This window comes from Carlito syrichta, unplaced genomic scaffold, assembly GCF_000164805.1.
Source record: "Carlito syrichta isolate Samal-C Ts95f unplaced genomic scaffold, Tarsius_syrichta-2.0.1 Scaffold314152, whole genome shotgun sequence".
Lineage (NCBI taxonomy): Eukaryota > Metazoa > Chordata > Mammalia > Primates > Tarsiidae > Carlito > Carlito syrichta.
This window is the reverse complement of record NW_007258248.1, coordinates 148344-160437: the sequence shown is the minus strand read 5'-3', so window position 1 is coordinate 160437 and position 12094 is coordinate 148344. Positions and strand designations below refer to the sequence as shown.

Sequence of the window (12094 nt, the reverse complement as noted above, 5' to 3'; positions counted from 1 at the left end):
ACTTTGCAGGAGATAGCAGAGGAGATGAAAGGAGCAACTACAGAGCCTGCCACAAGAGGGCAGGGATTGTTTTTTTTAATTTTTTGCCTGTTGGTTAGTTCATCTATTTAAAAAATATTTTCCCTTTGTGCATGACTGTGTATGTGAGGGTTTAATCTGCATCCTCTCCACTTTTTCTTTTCCTTTTTGTTTTCTGTTTATGTGTACAAGTGGTCACTTTCAGATTTTATTTTTTGTTGTTAGTTTGTTTTTGCTCTCTTGTTCATCTTTTTTTTTTTGAATTGGAGTCTCACTCTGGCGCCCAGACTGGAGTGCACTGGCTGCTTCTGGCCACCACAACCTAGACCTGCTGGGCTCAGGCGATCCTTTTGTCTCAGCCTTCCAAGTAGCTGGAACTACAGGCGTGGGCTACCACACCCAGCTAATTTTTGATTTATTGTAGAGATGAGGTCTCGCCAAGTTGCCCAGGCAGGTCTCGAACCTGCAGGCTCAGGCAATCCACTATCTCAGCCTCCCCAAGCGAGGGATTACAGGCTGAGCCACTGAGCCCGGCTAGTCTCTTTTTAATATTATTTTTATTTAAGGTGTGTGTCAATATATGTGTGAGGGTTCAATCTGAATTCTTATGTTTTTTGTTTTGTTTTGTGGTCTTTCTCTTTTTCTTCTCTATTCATTTTGTGCTAGGCTTCAGTGTGTGTGTGTTCAGTTTTCCTGGTTTTTTGTTGTTACTGTTTGTTTTGTTCCATTTTCTTGTTATTCCAGTTGTTTTGTGGGGGGGGGTCTGTTCATTTTTTTTTTTTTGCTTTGGTTTTTGCTTTCATCGCTCTGTGTTTTTTTCTTTTTTTAATTTGTGTTCATCTCATTTCATTCTATTTTTCTCCATGTTCTCCATTGCTGTCACTGTATCTTGACTTGGGGTACACACACGTACCCACTGCATTGCCATATAGAGTGGTGGTGGGGAGTGAGTAGTCTCAGGGAACACATACCACAATCAGTGAGCATTATAATTTGCAAGTAGTTTCTGAATTCTAGCTCCCCATCATCCCCTACCTTATTTGACTTTTAAAACTATAAGAGACAGCAGAGTTTCCCACCCACAGTCCTGTTTCAAAATAGAACAAATGCAAAGTCCAGATCAGGGAAGAATCGAGGGCTTACCAAACATCAGAAGGGAAAGCTTCTTCCATAGACACTGAATAATAGAACTAAAGAGAAAAGCTAAAGATCTGTCACAAATGAGGAAAAACCAAAGGAAGACCACAGGTAATTTCGAGTATAAAAAAGAAAAGTCCTGAAAAATCAGACCTTAGAGCCCAAACACTGGATGTCACCAAGAATTGGCCTGACAATATGACAGGGATTAGAGAATGGATGGAAAGAGTAAATAAGACTCAAGAAAGACAAGATGCAACACTGAAAGAACTTGTAACAGAAATATTGGCAATAAAAAATTTCATCCAGGAAATAAACAACAAGATGACAAACAGAAAACAGAATTAATCTAGCCTCAGAAAGAATCTCAGAAGTTGAAGACCAGAACATGGAATTTACCCAATCTGTTAAAAACATAAAGAAAGAAAACTCAGAAAGAAATAACAAAGCCTACAAGAGATGTGCAATTATATCAACAGGCTGAACCTATGCCTGATTGGTATCCCAGAGGAAGAAAGGGAAATGGAGAACAACTTGGAACAAGTACTCCAGGAGGAAATCCAAGAAAACTTTCCCCATCTCATCAGAGATGTGACCAGCCAAACACAAGAGATACAGAGAACCCTCACAAGACATCAAATGAGAAAACCAACCCCTAGACACACAGTAATTCGCCTACACAAAGTAGGCACAAAAGAAAACATCCTAAAGGTAGCAAGAGAGAAAGGTCAGACTACCTACCGGGGAAAACCAATCAGAACAGCAGCAGACCCATCGGCAGAAACACTACAAGCAAGAAGGGACCAGAGCCCTATATTCAAAATCCTCAAAGATAAACAATTTCAACCAAAAATTTCCTACACAGCAAAGCTCAGCTTCATCAGTGATGGAGAACTAAACTCCTTCCTACACATCTAATCCCTAAGAGATTATATGCAGCTTCTGGACCAGCATTACAGGAGATACTTAAAAAGTTGTAAACACAGAGGGAAAAAAAGAATGGCCGCACACTTCCCAAGAGAACAGCAGAGCAAAGAATCAACAGAGAATACAGCGCAACAACAAACTTGAATATACACATACATCAACCCCAAAGGTAAAAGAAAACAAGCAAACAAAGAAAAAACTTTATAAGAACCTCATGAGAGTGATAAAAAAAATCACATTTCAATAATAAGTCTGAATGTGAATAGACTAAATGCACCACTGAAAAGACACAGATTGGCAAACTGGATAAGGAACCATGACCCAATTACCTGCTGCATCCAGGAAACCCATCTTACCACAAGGGACGCATACAGACTCAAAGTTAAAGGATGAAAAATGAGTTTCCAGGCAATTGAATCACAAAAGAAGGCAGGAATTACAATATTAATATCAGACAAAACAATCTTTAAGCTATCAAAAATTTAAAAAGATACAAAAGGACACTACATAATGATAAAAGGTTCAATCCATCAACAAGAAACATATATACACCTAACACAGGAGCACCAGCATTTATAAAATAACTATTAAGTACACTAAAAAAAGATATTGACTCTAACACTATTATAGCAGGGGACTTGAATACCCCACTGATAGCCCTAGATAGAGCAGAGGCAAAAAATCAACAAGGAGATCCAGAACATAAACTTGATTCTCAATCAAATGGACTTAATAGATACCTATAGATTATTCCACCCAACAACCACAAAATATATATTCTACTCATCACTACATGGCATATACTTCAAGACTGATCACTTCCTTGGCCATAAATCAAGCATAAACAAATTCCATAAGGTTGTAATATCGCCATGCAACTTCTCAGACCACAGTGGAATAAAAATACATCAACATCAACAAAATTCCCCAAAAGCCCACAAAGACATGGACACTAAACACCATGATGCTGAACAACTAATGGGTCAGCAATGAAATAAAAGCAGAAATTAAAAGATTCCTGGAAACAAATGAAAATAAATAAACATCTTACCAAAACATGGGATGCCAAGTTCTAAGAGGGAAATTTATCTCTCTATGAGCACACATCAAGAAAACAGAAAGATCAAAAGTTGAGAGCCTAACAAATCACCTAAAAGAGCTAGAAATAGAAGACCACTTAAACTCTAATTTTAGCAGAAGAATCCAAATCACCAAAATAAGAGCCCAAAAACGGGACACAGAAGACAAAAATATCAGACAACATTAACAAAACAAAAAGCGGGTTCTTTGAAAGAATTAAAAAGACTGATGTACCCCTAGCCAGAATGACCAAGAAAAAGAGAAAAAGCCCAAAAACATGATCAAAATTACAAAAGATCAAGTCATAACTGACCCCAAAGAAATACAAAAGATTATCAGAGATTACTATGTACACCTATATGGAAACAAACCTGATAACCTAAATGAAATGGAGGACTTTCTGACATCACACAACCTTCCTATGTTGAAACAAGAAGACATTGAGACACCACATAGACCAATAACAACCCAGGAAATTGACTCTGTCATAAGAAAACTACCTACAAAAAAAGCCCTGGACTGGATGACTTTCCAGCAGAATTCTACAAAATGCACAAGGAGGAGCTGATACCAATCCTATTGAAAGTATTCCAAGCAATTGAGAAAGATGGAATTCTTTCCAAATCATTTTATGAAGCTAACATCACACTGATACTGAAACCGGGTAAGGATCCAACACAAAAAGAGAACTACATATCAATATCCCTTATAAACATATATGCAACAATCCTCAACAAGATTCTAGGAAATCAGATCCAAAAACACATCTCAAAAATCACCTACCATGACCAAGTAGGCTTTATTCCCAGGATGCAGGGTTGGTTGAACATACAAAAGACCATAAATATAATTAAATACATCAACAGAATCACACGATTACATCATTAGATGAAAAAAAAGCTTTTGATAAAATCCATCATATCTTATTGATAAAAACCCTCAAACATCTAGGTATAGAAGGAACATACCTCAAAATAGTAAGTGCCATCTATGATAAATTCACAGCTAACATATTGCCAAATGGACAGAAACTGGAAACATTTCTCCTGATAACTGGAACAAAACAAGGCTGCCCACTCTCACCCCTCTTGTTCAACATTGTGTTGGAAGTCCTAGCTAGGGCAATTAGATAAGAGAAGGAATCAGGGATATCCAAATAGGAAAAGAGGAAGTCAAGTTATCCCTCTTTGCTGACGATAAGATCCTATACCTTGAAAATCCAAAAGAATCTGTCAAAAACCTGCTTGCACTGATAAAGCACTCTGGTAAAGTCTTGGGGTAAAAAAATAAATGTGCCAAAGACAGTTGCATTCTTATACACCAACATCAATCAGGCAGAAAACCAAATAAAAAGCACAATCCCATTCACAATAGCAACAACAACAACAAAAAAGAAATACATGGACATCTTCCTAATCAGAGAAGTGAAAGACCTTTACAATGAGAACTACAAAATGCTGCTCAATGAAATCCAAGAAGACACAAAAAAATGGAAAAATATTCCATGCTCATGGATAGGAAGAATCAACATTGTTAAGATGTCCATCCTACCAAAAGCAATCCATAGATTCAACACAATACCCATTAAGTTAATAACATCATTCTTCTCAAACTTGGAAATGACAATACAGAAATTCATAAGGAAACATAAATGACCACGAAGTCAAAACAATCCTTAGCAAAAGAAACAAAGCAGGAGATATCACACTCCAGACTTCATACTTTACTATAAGGCTACAGTAATCAAAACAGTCTGGTATTGGTACAAGAACAGGCACATAGACCAATGGAATAGGATAGAGATTCTGGAAGCAAAGCCTCAATTCCTAAACCAATTCATCTTTGACAAAGCCTCCAACAACCACTGGGGAGAGGAGAACCTACTCAGTAAATAGTGCTGGGAAAACTGGCTGATCACATGCATAAGATTGGAACAGGACCCCTATCTATCACCATACACAAAAATTAAATCTGATCAAAGACCTAAATGTAAATCCTCTAACTATAATAATCTTAGAAAATGCCGGAGACACCCCTATGGAAATCGGAACTGGCAACCAATTCCTGATCAAAATCATGAGTGCCCATACCATAAGAAATAAGACAGACAAGAGGGACCTTATCAAACTGATGAGCTTCTGCATAGCAAAAGAAACCATCAAGAGAGCAGGGAGACAGCCCAGAATGGGGGAAAAAAAATTGCCAACTGTATATCTGACAAAGGCCTAACATCTAGCTAGGATCTATAGGGAACTCAAGTGTGTGGAAAGGAAAAAAAACAAAAAGCCCCATTAAAAAGTGGGCAAAAGACATGAATGGAAACTTCTCAAAAGAAGATATACGGGCAGCCAACAGACACATGAAAAAGTGTTCAGCCTCACCAATCAACTGAGAAATGCAAATAAAACCATATTAAGATGCCACCTAACCCCAGTAAGTATGGCCATCATTAAAACAAACGACGACAGATGCTGGTGAGGATGTGGAGAAAAAAGAACGCTTCTACACTGCTGGTGGGAATGCAAACTAGTGCAACCTCTTGGAAGACAGTGTGGTGATTTCTGAAAGAACTAGAAATTGACCTTCCATATGACCCAGCAATCCCCCAATTGGGAATATACCCAGAAGAACTCAAGTTATTCTACAAAAAAGATAACTGCACATGCATGTTTGTTGAAGCTCTATTCACAACCATGCTGCCCATCAAAGCTGGACTTGATAAAAAAAAAATGTGGTACATATTCACAATGGAATATTATGCAGACATTAAGAAAGACAAACACAGACTTCGCAACAACTTGAATAGAATTTAGAGACTATCATACTCAGTGATCTATCACAGAAACAAAGAACAGAGTACCATATGAAGTTCTCACTCATAAGTGGATCTTGGACAATTATCATAATATTTTAAGAAAGGGTTTGGCAGTAGTGGGAAACTGCCAGGGGAGGGGGGTGTGGTTTTGGCCATTGAGGGAAACTGTCAGGGGAAGGAGGGGCACACCTCATCAAAAGGGTACCTGCATAATGAACATTTTATACCTAACCCTAAATTGTACCCCACATCTTTAAAATTAAAAAAATTTTTTTTTAAATCATGAAAACCTATTTAACAACAATAAAGAACACATACAGCAGTCCACAGAAGACACAATGTTAGCAACACACCCACCCAGAATGTCTAACCCAAACCAGGTCAGTAAGCCATTCTAGAAAGGCTAGAACAGGAAGCTATTTCTCACTTGACCAAACCCTCAAGAAAGCCACAAAACATCAAGGTAACCAAGACGCATGTCCCAATCAAGGAACCAAACTGTATAGTCAAGTGAACTGTAAGAAGTAGAGATATATGAATTAACTTCTAAAAAATATCTTTTTTTTTTTTTTTTTTTATAAAGGCAGGCTCTTACTCTGTCACACAGGCTAGAGTGCAGTCATGTAATCATAGTTTATAGCAGCCTGAAACTTCTGGGGTCAAGTGATCCACCCACCTCAGTCTGAAAAGGGGCTGAAACTAAGGCACACATTATAGTAGCTAATGTCTTTTAAAAAATTATTTAACAGAAGGTCTCACTATGTCATCCAGGCTGGTCGAAACTCCTTGCTTCAAGTGCTTCTTCCACCTCAGCGTCCCAAGATTACAGGAACAATCCACCATGCTTGGCTAAAATAGCTAACTTAAACGTTCCAAAAAGCTAAATGAAAACACAGACAACTCAAAGGCAAGTCATTTAAAAGCAGTCAGAAGGAGAATAAATAAATAAAAGAGCAAGAAATGCATGACAGTCCTATCAAAAAGTGAAATATATATATATATATATATATATATATATATATATATATACACACACACATACATATATATATATGTTATGATTTTTGAGTCCCAGTTGTTTCATCATGGACCCTATTTTGTCATGCCCTAGTGACCCAAGTGCAATAAGAAGGTATACTTCGCTGACCGGGTTACCTCCTTGAGCAAGGACTGGTACGAGTCCTACCTGAAGTATGAGATGCTCACCTCCAGAGGCCACACGAAGCATGAAAGCAAGCCCTACTGCAACCATCCCTGCTACTCAGCCATGTTTGTGCCCAAAAGCTTTAGGCAGGGTGAAGCAGAGAGTCACAGCTTCAAGTAAACCCAGGTGATGGAAACACTATCCCCAGCCACCTGTGGGGCCACTATCCAGGTAGATGCCAGAGCAAACTCCCAAAGATACCCAGGGCTCTGTTATGGCCACTCATGCCCTCAATAAAGATGACTACTGGGAAAGAACAAGAATTTTCAGGTGGAGCAGAGAGATACAGGAAAAAAAAATTATTTAAAAATATGATGTATTAAAATTCCCAAATCTTGGAAAGAATGCAAACATCTAGGTTCACAAAACTCAAAATACTTACAGCAAAAATCAAAGATTGTCCCAGGACACATTATAATTAAAGCATGAAACTTCAAAGACAAGGTGAGAATCTTCAAAGCAATAAGAGATTCTTCATACAAAAGTGAACCTTTGTAATGTTAGCAGATTTTTCAGAAGAAACCTTGCAGGCCAGGTGGGAGTAAGATCACATATTCAAAATACTGACAAGTAAACAAAACAAAACAAAAAATCCTGACAACTAAGAAGACTATGTCCAACAAAGATATTCTTTAGAAATAAAGGAGAGATCAAGACATTTGCATTCCCCAACCCCTGCAAGAGAAAGGTGAGACAATTCATTATCACTAGACCTGCCTTACAAGAAATGTTGAAGGGAATTCTTCATGTTGAAATGATGAAATGCTAACAATATAAAAACAAGCCAGGCTCGGTGGCTCAGTCTGTAATCCTGTGCTTTGAGAGACTGAGGTGAGTGGATTGCCTGAGCCCACAGGTTCGAGACCTACCTGGGCAACTTGGCAAGACCTTATCTCTACAATAAATCAAAAAATTAGCTGGGCGTGGTAGCGTGTGCCTGTAGTCTGAAGCAGAAGGATTGCCGGAGCCCAGCAGGTTGAGGCTGTAGTGACCAGGAGCAGCCACTGTACTCCAGTCTGGGCGACAAGTGAGATTCCAACTCAAAAACTATATATATACATATAAAAACATATAAAAGCATAAATCTCATGTGAAATGGTAAACACACAGTTAAATTCAATATTTTAATACTGTAATGGTTGTACATAGTAATTGTTTACTCTGATAAAAGAGGCACAACAGTATTTAAGATTAGTGTAGCCATAATAATTTGTTAATGAATATACAACATAAAAAGTTCCAACATATGATATCTATAATATAAAATGTGTAGAGGGGAGGAAAATTGAAGAGTGGTTCTATACACTTAAGTTAAATTGCTGTCTTAATGTTTCTACATATATTTTGTGTCACAAAATCCACAAAAAAAAGTGGAAGACATTTTTTAAAAAGGAGAAAGAAATCAAAACATATAACAAAAGAAGAAAAAGCAAAACAAAAGAGATGACAGCACAAGGAAAAAAAACCAAAGAAACTATGAAATGAACAGAAAACAACACTGTAATAGAAACTTCTTACATAACAATTACATATACAGACATTAAATTCCAGTAAACGGATAATACTATAGGCTGAATGTCACTTCTAAAATTTAGATTAAAATTTAATAGTCATTTTAATGGAATTAAGAGGTGGAAACTTTAAGTGATTAGGCCATAAAAGCAGTACTCTCATAAATAAATTAATTTGCTTATTATAAGAATGGGTTCATTATCACGAGTGGTCTATTATAAAAGGAAGTTCTCTTCTTCATGTCTTTGGCCATATTATTATGCAGCAAAAAGAACTTCACCACATACAAGTGCCATGCTCTTTGTTTTCCCAGGCTCCAGAAGTATAAACCAAAGAAATTTCTATCTTTATAAATTACCTGTCTGTGGTATTGTTACAGCATCGTCAAGCAAACTAAAGCAGAATATCTGAGTGAATTTTTAAAATTTAATATACTGCTTAAAAGAGACTCGTTTTTGATTTAAGAACAAACATAGGCTAAAAGTGAAAGGAAGGAAAAGGATATTCCACACAAACAATAACCAACAGTGCAGCGTGGCTCTACTTATATTAGACAAAATAGATGTCCAGGCAAAATATGTCACAGGTGTCCAAGAAGTTCACTGTATAATAATAAAATGATTAATGTGTCAAGAGGATGAAACAATTAACACTATATAGGCACACAATACTGAAACATGTAACATCAACAACTTCAGGGAGAGATACAAAACATAATAATTAGGGACTTCAATATCCTACTTAAAAAATAAACAGTTCATCCAGACAGAAATCTAGAAAGAAAACAATATACTTGTATAATACTAACTTATATGTATGTATAAGTGAGACTAAGTGAACCTAAAAGACACATTTAACAGTATAAGAATACACATTTTTCTTAAGAACACATGGAATATTCTCCAGGATTCATCATATGTCAAACCAAAAAAAAAAAAATCACAAAACAAGTCTTTTACAGTTTGAAAAGATTCTGATTATACCGTTGCTTTCTGATTACAATGGGATAAAACTGGAAATCAACAGAAGTAGAAGAAGTATTGAGACATCGAACCAGAGCAATTAGATAAAAAAAAGAAATAAAAGGCACTCAAATAAGAAACAAAAGAGAGGAATTCTCTCTGCTTGCAAATGAGGTGTATATATATATATATATATATATATATATACCCTAAACATTATACAAAAAGAAAAAGCTAGAGCTAATAAACCCATTCTGCAATGCAGAAATCAACAAAATGAACATATAAACATCAGCTGCGTTTTCATAGCTAAAGAAACTCTGAGAAAAAAGGTAAGAATTTCACTCACAATAGCATCAAAAAGTATAAAATTCTGGTCAGGCATGGTGGTTCACACCTGTAATCTCAACACTTTGGGAAGCGGAGGCAAAAGAATTACCTGGGCTCAGTGGTTCAAGACCTTGTCTCTACTGAAAAGTAAAATTAGCCTGGTGTGGTGGTACACACCTTTGGGTTCCAGCTACTTGGAAGGCTGATGCAGAAGAATCACCTGAGTCCAGTAGTTGAGGCTGTGGTGACATGAGCATGCCACTGCACTCCAGCCGGGGTGGCAGACACTCTGACTCAAAAAAAAGTATAAAATTCTTATGACTCTATTTAACAAAGAATGTAAAAGATTTATAAGACATTGATGAAAGTAATAAAGAAACAAATAAATGGAAAGATACACTTTACTCAATTTTAGAATCATGTGGTATATTTGCAAATTTCTTACATGGGTATACTGGGTAATTCAGAGATTTAGGCTTCCAGTGAACCTATCACTCAAATAATGAACATAGTTCCCAATAAGAAATTTCTCAAACCTCACCATCCTCTACCTTCTTCCTTTTGGAGTCCCCAGTGTCTATTGTTTCATCCAAATAAAATCAATATTGAGAAAATGTCCTTACTATACAAAGCCATCCACAGATCCAAAGCAATTAAAAGTCAACTGGGCTTTTTCACAGAAATAACAAAAAACTTTAAAATTTCTATGGTACCACAAATGACCCCAAATAACTAATGCAATCTTGAGAAAGAAGAACAATGCTCTAGGTATCACATTTCTACATTTCAAACTATTACAAAGCAATGCTAATCAACAGTATAATACTGAAATAAAAACAGACACACAGACCAATGAAACAGAATACAGAAACCAGAAATAAAGCCATGTGTATACTGTCAACTAATCTCTGACAAGTGAGCCAAGACACACACAAAAAAAGGAAGTGTAGTCTCTTTAAAAAATAATACTAAAAAAGTGAATATCCATAAGCAAAACGATGAAGTTAAACATTTATCTCATATTCAAAAAAATAAATCAAAAAGGGTTAACACTTAAAGTAAGACCACAAACTATAACTTCTAGAAGAAAGCATAGAGAACAATCCCTTTTACGTTAATATTGGCACAATGATTTTTTTGAATATATATCACACCAAAAAAAGCACAAGCAATAAAAGCAAAAAAATGAAAATAAATGGGACTATATCAAACTAAAGTGTTTCTGCACTGCAGAGGAAACAAAGAACAATATGAAAACATAACCAAAGGATTGGCCAAAAACATATCTGATAAGAGTTTATTGTCCAAAATAAATACATAAGTATCTCACACAACTCAATAGCAGGGAAAAAGAAACCTGTTTTTAAGATGTGCAAAGGACTTGAGCAAATATTTCTCTAAAGATGGCATAAAAGTGGCAAACAAGTTTATAAAAAGGTGCTCAATGTCATTAATCATCAGAGTAATACAGGTCAATGAGGAATCACCTCACACTTGATAAGTGGCTATTATCAGAGTTGAGAGATAACAAATGTTGGAAAAGGAATGAGAAAAAGGAAACACTTAAACACGCTTGGTAGAAATAGAAATCGATCCAGTCATTATAGAAAACAGTACAGAGTGCCCTCAAAAAATTAAAAACAAGGCCAAGTGAAGTGTCTCACTCCTGTAATCACAACACTTTAGGAGGCCAAAGTAAGAGGCCTGCTTGAGACAGTAAGTTTGAGATCAGTCTAGACAGCATAGTGAGACCTTGTCTCTACAAAAAAGTGAAAAATTAGCCAGGCATGGTGATGCACACCACCTACTCAGCTACTCAGGAGACTCAGCTACTCAGAAGGATAAAGCAGGAGGAACACCTGAGCCCAGAAGGTCAAATCCATGGTAGCTGTGATCATGTCACTGGACTCCAATGTGGGCAACAGTAAAACCCTGACTCAAAAAAAAAAGTGAGAAAAAAAATAGAAGCACCATTCAAATTTTCAATTTCATTCCTGGGCATATATTCAAAGGAAATGAAATCACTATGTCAAAGAGATATCTGCACCTCTATGTTCATAGACATTATTCACAATATATAGCAGAATATTATTAAACCAAAATGAAGGT

The 12094-nt window shown here is 36.4% G+C and overlaps 1 pseudogene; it reads left to right on the top strand.

Annotated features, from left to right (window-relative positions):
* The first annotated feature begins 7079 nt into the window (after positions 1-7079).
* LOC110596786 lies at positions 7080-7301 on the top strand (annotated as a pseudogene).
* The last annotated feature ends 4793 nt before the right edge of the window (positions 7302-12094 follow it).